This window comes from Notothenia coriiceps, unplaced genomic scaffold (genome assembly GCF_000735185.1).
Source record: "Notothenia coriiceps isolate Sejong01 unplaced genomic scaffold, NC01 NC01_scaffold00037244, whole genome shotgun sequence".
NCBI classification, from domain to species: Eukaryota; Metazoa; Chordata; class Actinopteri; order Perciformes; family Nototheniidae; genus Notothenia; species Notothenia coriiceps.
The window spans coordinates 26,469,258-26,478,228 of NW_011369945.1; the positions used below are offsets into that span (position 1 = coordinate 26,469,258).

Here is an 8,971-nt window from a genome sequence, read left to right on the forward strand (position 1 = left end):
TGTCAAAGAGTCCTCTGTCATGACTCCAAATCATTGATTGGGGGATCTGCCTAAGGGCAGAAGGACAGAAACACACACACACACACACATACACATACACTGTGAAGCAACAGATGGAATCAACAAACTGACTTACTACCTGGGATCCCGGGCGGGATCCCAGGTAGTAAGTCAGTTTGTTGATTCCATCTGTTGCTTCACAGTGTATGTGTATGTGTGTGTGTGTGTGTGTTTCTGTCCTTCTGCCCTTAGGNGTCGGATTGACAAACAACTTTAAGGTGCATACCGCCCCTCCAGAGTCGGCTTGTACTCGGTTTGCATTTATAAAGAATGCACAAATGTGTTTAATCGTTAATGTCAGATATGTAGGCTACTAAGTAAATACATTTGTTCCTGCTCAAGATTAGATTAAACTTTATTGTTCTTAGGGATGTCCCGATCACCTTTTTTTGCTCCCGATCCGATTCCGATCATTTGATTTTGATAATTTGCCGATACCGATTCTTCCCGATCCGATCTTTATGCAATGCATTAAGAGAAAAAAAGAAAAAAAGCATTCAAGTTGTCCCTTACGGTTATTTTTTTAATTTAAATTAGATATTCTATCCAACATGGATATAGCTTCTTTTTTTCACAGCAGCATTGGATCAGTTCAGTTGTGCAGCATTGGATCAAAACAAAATAAAGCTTTAAGTACTCGTTAGTTTACTGCTACAATTAGACACTGCACCCTGCCCACTCTGTTGCCAGATTTGAGAGAAATAAGTAACCAGGTCTATGAAAACAAGCCCCAAAGAAGCAACACATACATGATGTTGTGCAATTTGAAACCAAAACTAAGTCCTCAGGATGACTTTAAGACTTGAACATGGTCATTTTTGTTTTGTAACATTGAATACAACATTTTTAAAAAGTATTAAAAAAAAAAAAAATCCCGATCACCGATTTTTTCCCCCCGATTCCGATCTTTTGAAAATCACGTGATCGGCTCCGATCCCCGATCACGTGATCGAATCGGGACATCTCTACTTTTAAGTCCTCAGTCCATCAGTTTTTATGGATTTTAATCACTGGCTTTACTAGCTATTCGATTAGCTCCTATTGTGCCACTTCCATTCATTATTGCTGATTTCTCCAAATGAAAAGCTCTATCTTAGCTAAGATTATTAAAACGACAGATACTTTTATAAAAATCAGATATTTCCTATATTTTTGGCTGTAAAGCTCAATATAAAGTAGATTTCTCTTCATATTCCTTATTCTTGTATCAAAAGATTCTGCTCCTAGATTTGAATGACTGTTTTCGTTTTGATGTAATCCACTTGTATTCACAAGTACAGCAGTTTTCAATCATGATTTGTGTGTCTTCTTGTCTCCGTTTGTGTCTGCCTGCAGCAAATGGAGCGGTTCAAAATAGTGGAGAGAGAAACCAAGACGAAGGCGTACTCTAAAGAAGGGCTGGGTCTGGCCCAGAAGGTGGACCCCGCCCAGAAGGAGAAGGAGGAGGTCGGCACGTGGCTAACGGTGAGGATAGAATAGAATCCTTTATTGTCATTATACAGGTACAATGAGATAGTAGAACTGGACCTCAATGTACCCACTTTAATGCAACTAAAGGACACTGTCTCTTTAAAAGAGGAGAGGTGACTTCACTCCTAACTAGTGCTGGGTCTTTTAACAAAACCTGGAACTGAAAGTAAAATACAAGTGGAAAATAGACAAAACACTGTCTTAACTTTCACAAAGACTGACAACCGTATTAACCAGCAGCCTCTTGCATGAATACATGGCAGCTGTTAATGGTTCCTACATAGAGTTAACTCGTTTTAAAACCATGGTGAGGTATTAGGACATACCGTAATGTGAAGGGAGAGTTACTCATTTATAGCGTAAATATGTTTTTCTACATTTTTAAAGTCCAAACATTGAATTGATAAACCCATAAAACAAATAGACAGAAAGGAAAGAATCGTTCGTTAAATTGATACTTATGTATATAATTATGATTTGTGTATCTTAAGCTGCTAACGAATGGTTGAACAATTTGAATGATAAACCAATGAAGCGCCTTGTCCAACCATTGGTTATCTCTTCCTCCTGTTCTCCTCCAGAATACGATAGACACGCTGAACATGCAGGTGGACCAGTTCGAGAGCGAGGTGGAGTCCCTCTCAGTCCAGACCAGGAAAAAGAAAGGGGACAAAGAGGTGGGTCCTTCCTCCCCCTCTGATCTCTTTATCATCTGTCTTCTTTTTCTGTGTATAGCTGACCCAGGTACAGTCAGTCAGACCTCTCTCCTCTGTTATCCCTCTGTGCTGGGGAGGTCACACAATGTGTCCTTTCACTTTCACTCTCCGAGGGCCTCATTTATAGCAAAAACTGATCTGGCTTTATAATGGACGACAGGGCATTTGAAGAGCGGCACTCGTACCTCCTACCTGCAGTGACACAAAGATTGTTACGTCACTGAAATGATTCTTTATGGCATCAAATGACATTCACTGTAATTGGCAAAGGACTTTTTGTTATATAAATGCCTCTGTTACTGGTATAGTTAGCTATATCTTCAAATGCTGAAATGGGTTTCTGGTTTTACACACAGGCTCTAAAATGAGACCAATAAGGGCAAAAGAAAAGGAAAAAAGTTACATTTGTCTTTTCATGAATGCTTTTCTCAAAGTCTTTTTCTTTGATCTGGCGTTGAGGATGAAGCATGCAGAAGGAGATATACAGGGACTCCACATCTACACCTTTTCAACCTCCATCTTATTTGAGTGTCCGCATTACTTGAAAGGGTAGTTCACATAGTTTGAAGTGGTGTTGTGTGAGGTCACTATCCTTAGTCTTAGATTTGGAGAAGCTAAAGTGAGTTGCAGCACATTGCGTTCAGCAGTGTTCTTCTGTGCACAGGGGCAGAAGCTGGCCATCTTTTAAGCCACCTAAAAGGATATATTAACTGATGTGTCTTTACCATTTCATATATCTGATCTCTCTTCAAAGCAACCAGACTCCACTGAGACCAAACGGTTCTTTTGGCTTGCAGGAGCAACACTCGATCACTTTGTTTGTCTTCTTGTGTGACCTTGGTGTATTAATGGATTAGTTCTGTTTGGCAAAAGTCACACCATAACAACCTCTATCCAATGATTCAATCACAATTCTTTCAATGGAGTCTGGTTGCTTTGAAGAGAGCCTGACAACTAGGGAATCATTAAGATTTGAACGGTACTACTACTTTTAGCTTTGATTAAGGCAGTCGAAATCTCCGCATGTCTCCGTCTGAATATGGAGCAATTTCACCAGATCTTTGAAAACACCTGTTGGTCCCTTTCAGAAAGGGGAGTTCGAGCTGTGTTATTTTAAATAAAAGTACAAATATAGATAAACGTTTGGCGGCAACTTGGTTGGGCTGACCTCTACCGACTGTAGAGTACTGTGTTATACAACCCCACTGCAGAACATCCCTTTAATGTTGGACCCACTGTGACATTGGGACTTTAGACGTAGCCTTTCAGAGCCCGCATGTATGCACTCAGCACAGAGACGTCCCCATGTCCCTGACATGTGCTGGGGCAGCATTCATATATATTATGTTGAATGACATGAATCTGTTCCACTCGGCTGCCTCCACTAATGCAGTCCAGCTGCAGCCCAACAGCGCAAAGTGCTGGAGCCGATGTGTTACTATAATCACATCAGTTCAGCCAGTGACCATAAGAGCTCCACGTGTTCCTGTTCTTTAGGTTTCATCCCACAGAAACACCCAGATAGTGTTTTAGATTTGTCAAAAAAACTTGCATAAAAAGCTTAATTAGAGAAAAAGGCTAAACTTAATACAGAAAACTTGTCAAAAAGCTTTCGGACATGTGTGAATGAACTATTGAAATCAGAAGTGGTTCTGTGATTATTTGTCAATTTCATGATGCATAAAGTGAACATGTAACCTAGGGGTGCAACAACTAATCGACTTAATCGATTAAAATCGATTACCAAATTAGTTGCCAACTAATTCAGTCGTCGATTCGTTGGTGACGTCATCACGTGTGTTTTACGCGCCGTTAAGCTCCAACGTTATTGGTCTTTTTATCGGTACTGGAGACATTTAAAAAAAAATATGTCATGTATTATTGCTACAAAAACCTTATATCGCAGTCTTAGTGTCGCCAACTCGTTTCTAACATGCAAAAAGACAAACAAATGCGTCTATCGTGTATTTTTGATCAGACGAGATCTCTCTCCCCCGTCTGTGTGCGAGGGGGCGGGGCAGTTTACACACACACACGCAGCTGCTACATGCAGCAACACACTGCGGAGATGGCGGAGAGAACGCGCTCCGAGGTGTGGCTCAACTTTACCCGTCTCGATGTGGACAATGCTCGTTGCCTAAAGTGCAATAAGTGTTTAACATGTAAGGGCGGTAACACGAGCAATTTGTCTAAACATTTAGCAAAAGGGCACCACATCCAGACGGAGGAATGCACCGGGTTCGACTGTCTTTCTAGTAGCTCTGTAGCCCCATCCACGAGTAACGTTTCCACCTCAGGTGTTATGTATGCTAGCAGCAACACATGGAGTTAACTCAGTTATAAAAACATAGGTTAATAATTAGAGGTAACTGAGTTATTTAGTTTGTTAAAGTTTCAGCTATTCTGTTTACAGTTCTGTCATCACATTATTTAATATGATTTGTTAAAACACTGTTGTTTCTTTTGATGGGAAATATTATTGATTTAATTTAGATAAAAAGCAATGTTAATTTTGTTCAAAATGTGTTAAGTTAATTTAATAATATATATATATATTTGAATCAAGTGTTCATCTTTATTGTCCCCGTTCAACCTCTTTTGCCTATACCGTCTAAGTCTAAAGTGCCGTAGTACTACTAGCCAGTCATTCGAGTACTGTTTTTACGAGATAACGTCTTTGTATTTAAGTGCGCGGAGGAGGAATTCGTAATGGTACGCCGATTCCCGAACTGTTGCCTTATGTCTAGTGTACCAACCGTAGTTTTCTTTCGGTTATGAACGACAGGAGGGTTATTAACGCTGTGTAATTTTAACCCAACCAGAAAGGCCGCGGCCCTCCTTCTTTTGCCCTCGACGAGTCGCCTGGCGACGGTTTCACGATCGTGGCTTTTTTCGTCGTAATGTTAGTTATAGTGCGTATCGTCTATCTCGGGCTTAACATTCACGGACAGGTCAAACCCCTCCCTGCCGCCGATAACCGGAAAAAAAACTTAGTTTTACGACTAACGATCAAGCAACAGTGGAATGGTTCCTCGGGCATGATCGCTCTGCATGAACACCGAAGACTTGTTGCGAAACAAGTACTCAATAACGTAGGCCACCACTTAGACTTAGACTGGTTATAGCCAGCGTTTGAAATGAGTTGAGCCACTCCCCCGACAGTTTGAGCTGGGATTGCGGCGAATGTCGGCCGGTTGATTTTCACGAACAGGCAAGTGGCAACGAGTAAAAATCTAAAGGAAACGAAGAAACGACACTTAGGTTTTCGACGCTCCCGTTCCGACAAAAGCAAAACGGTTATAAAAAATAGTGTTTCGGTCTCGGACCGTAGCGGACGGCATTGGTATCGGTTGCATTCTCGGCATCTCTTACGGGTCGCGGCGGTGCGATGTCCCTACCCGTTGTGGGTCTTTCATAAGTGGTTTATATTTCGTTTATAAGTGCTTTGACGATCTACTGGTTATTTTGATATAAATAAAGTCTTTGAAAATAAATGTCTTTGAGTTGTAAAGATTGAGACACACTGTGTTATACGTGCTAACCAAAACCGCGGAGGGGATAAATAGAAGTTCAGCCCGGAAGTCCGCGCTCGAGGGAAGGGAGAAGCCCCCTCGGTTCGAGGGGGATCGAAGTGGAAAGCTTGTCGACGATCACCGTATCCTTTAATTTCTCGATCAAGTGTTGTCTGCAATTGTACTAAGCACCACTTTGTGACGATTATGATCAGTTATATAAGGGTGTTAAAATACCTTTCCGAGGGGACGGGTTCGGAGTGTAAACCATTGTATTTAGAGCACGTTCCATAGTTGTCGAGACCACTATGTCACGGTTCCGACCCACGGCGCCGCGTCAGCTACTGTACTAAAAACATCTATACTGAACCTTCATTCGATCGGTACACGATGGAGCTAGTGATTACAATAAATAAATTTATTGATCCGGTGTCCCACCCCACCTCCCCCAGACCCTCCCAAAACCCCGACTGTCCGGGTTTTCGTGTCGCCTCCCTGGGCACTTTCCCTAGAGCCCGCCTGCCGGGCCCCCGGTTCCGTCTCAGGTACACACCCACAGCCCCGTCTCCGAGCCCGTTCCAGTCCGGTAGCCACCCGCAGAGCCCGCCTGCCGGGCCCCAGAGTTTCGGTCAATCAGGTACTAAACCGCTTCTGAGTGTTGCCGTTTGAGTCACCGGCTATTACCTCCCACTTACGTGCCGTCTTTCCCAGTCCCCGGCCCGGGCTCTGCTTCGGGCGCCGTGAGTCCCCCGGCCCGAGCTCCCGCTCTGGCGCCGAGAGTCCCCCGGCGCCGAGCGTCCCGGTTCTGGTCTGTCGAAGACCTCCGCGCCCGTCACTGGCCAAGCCGCTTGTCCTTGGGCCTCGTCACCCCCTGTCCCGAAGCCGTCTAGGGTGCCTTCTCCTTGTCCTCCACCGTCCTGGGGGGCGCTCTGTCCATACCGCCTCGGAGGTTGCCTTTGTCCGTTCCCCTAACCGTCCTGGGGCCGTCTCTCAACAGTCGCCCTAGGGGTCCTTGTCCTGTATCCTACCGTCCCTGGGGGCCGTCCTCTCATCAGCCGACCTGGAGGTTTCCTGACCTGTACCTCGACGTCCTTGGGGTCGCCTTGGAGGTTGCCGTGTCTGTATCCCAACCGTCCTGGGGCGTCTTCTCATCAGCGCCCTGGGGTTGCCGTGTCCTGTACTCCCACCGTCCTGGGGCCGTCCTCTCATCAGCCGCCCTGGAGGTGCCGTGTCCCTGTTATCCCAACCGTCCTGGGGGCCGTATTCTCATCAGCCGCCTGGGGTTGCCCTGTCCTGTCCTCAACCGTCCTGGGGCCCGTCTTCTCATCAGCCGCCTGGGGTGCCCTGTCTGTATCCCAACCGCCCGGGTGCGTCCTACGCTGTACCCGACGGGTTGAGGTACAGGACAGGGCAATCCCAAAAAAGTGCGCTTGATGAGATAGACCCCCGGACGGTGGGACACAGGACACGGCAACCTTAAAGGCGGGACCCCGCAGGACGGTTCAGATAAGGACAGGCAACCCCAGGGCGGCTGATGAGAGGACGTCCACAGCACCCGCCTCTGGGGATTACGGTATGACCACACAGGTGCGCCTAGATCACCTCAAGGTCCAGTGGGCGGCGCTCGTATGCAGAAGACGCCTCGCTCAGCCGCCCTGGAGGTTCCGTCGCTACCTGTACGTTTACACCCAAACCGTCCTAGCGAGCGCAAGCTCTCCCAGTCGCGCGACGAAGGCCTCCCCATCAGACCCGCTCCAGCGTTGAGCAGAGTTACGAGGCCCATACCTCCTTGCGCAGGAGCCCTCAAGTGTCCTGGGGGCCGTCTCTCTCGTCAGCCGCCCTGGGGCTGATGGAGGACGGCCACCCAGACGGGTGGATACAGACAGGCAACCCCAGGGGCCGCGCCTATAGGGGAAGGTTAGCACCGCGCGCCGTCCTAGGACGAGTCGAGCCAAGGACAGGTCGGCATGAGCGCGCGGCAGGGCGGCGCCTGGAGAGACACTACTCCATGCCCCACCGGACGTCCGCTGACGTAGCAGACTATCGGCCCATACCTCTGTATCTCAACCGTCCTGGTCGAGAGGGCGACACCCCCCTGAAGGTTGCCCGTGTCCCTGCCACCGGACAACCGTCCGTCCCTGGGGGCCGTCTTCTAATCAGCCGCCCCTGGACGGGGTTGCCCTGAGATCCCAGTGTATCCACCTCGAACCGTCCTGGGCGGACAACCGCTCTATTCGATATCAAGGACAAGGCCGCACCGCGCGGGTTGCCTGTCCTCGTACCCCAACCGATCTGGGACACTCATCCATCATAATGGCAGACCGTGGAGCGTATGGCCCTGTCCTTACCTCTAAGGGTGTCTAGGAAGCCCGGCTCTCGTCAGCGCCTGGAGGTTCGTGTCCTGATGGTCCAACCGTCCTTGGGGGGCCGTTCTTCTCATAAGCCGACCCTGGGGGGTTGCCCCTGTCCTGTAATCCCAGCCGTCCTGGGGGCCGTCCTCTCATCAGCCGAGCCCCTGGGTTGCCTGTCCTAGTATCTAAACCGTCCTGTGGGTCGACCTTAAGTTGCCGTGTCCGGGTCCCCAAACCGTCCGGGGGCGTCTTCTCATCAGCCGCCCTGGAGGATTCCCTGTCCTGTACCTCCAACCGTCCTGGGGGTCGCCTTGGAGGTTGACCAGTGAAACTTCACCCCTGAACTCATCCCTGTCTCTTCCCTGAGCTCATACCCTGACCTCTCCCCTGAAACTCTACCTTGAAGCTCTCCCTTGAACCTCTCCTCCTGAGCTACTCTCCGATCTCTCTCCCGAACTCTCCCTGAGCCTCTCCACCTGAACTCTCCTTGAGCTCTCCCTGAGCTCTCCCTGAGCTCTCCTCTGAGCTCTCCACTGCAACTCTCCACTGAACTCTCCCTAGAGCTCTCTTGACTCTACCCTGGACGTCTTCCTTGAACTCTCCCCTGAGCTCTCCCTGTAACTCTCCCTTCGACCTCTCCATGAACTCGGCCGACCATAGCGGCTGTCCTTAGTCCCCTCGACCGCAGGCCGACCTCTGGTTGTCCTCTGCTCCACGACCTCAGATCCCCGAAATTGTTTGCTGATTAACTATTAGCTAATTAGAAGCTAATATACTTAGCTATTACTGATCAGTTGAAAATGATACGAATTTCACGTTTGCGAGAATAAATTGTGTTGAAAATAATCGATAAAAATGTACA

At 47.7% G+C, this 8,971-nt stretch overlaps 1 long non-coding RNA gene across 1 annotated transcript; it reads left to right on the top strand.

The window, feature by feature from the left end:
* The first annotated feature begins 1,376 nt into the window (after positions 1 to 1,376).
* Positions 1,377 to 2,186, top strand: LOC104965119 (uncharacterized). The gene is made up of 2 exons (XR_800519.1): positions 1,377 to 1,524; positions 2,112 to 2,186. It is a non-coding gene; the product is annotated as an uncharacterized lncRNA (long non-coding RNA).
* The last annotated feature ends 6,785 nt before the right edge of the window (positions 2,187 to 8,971 follow it).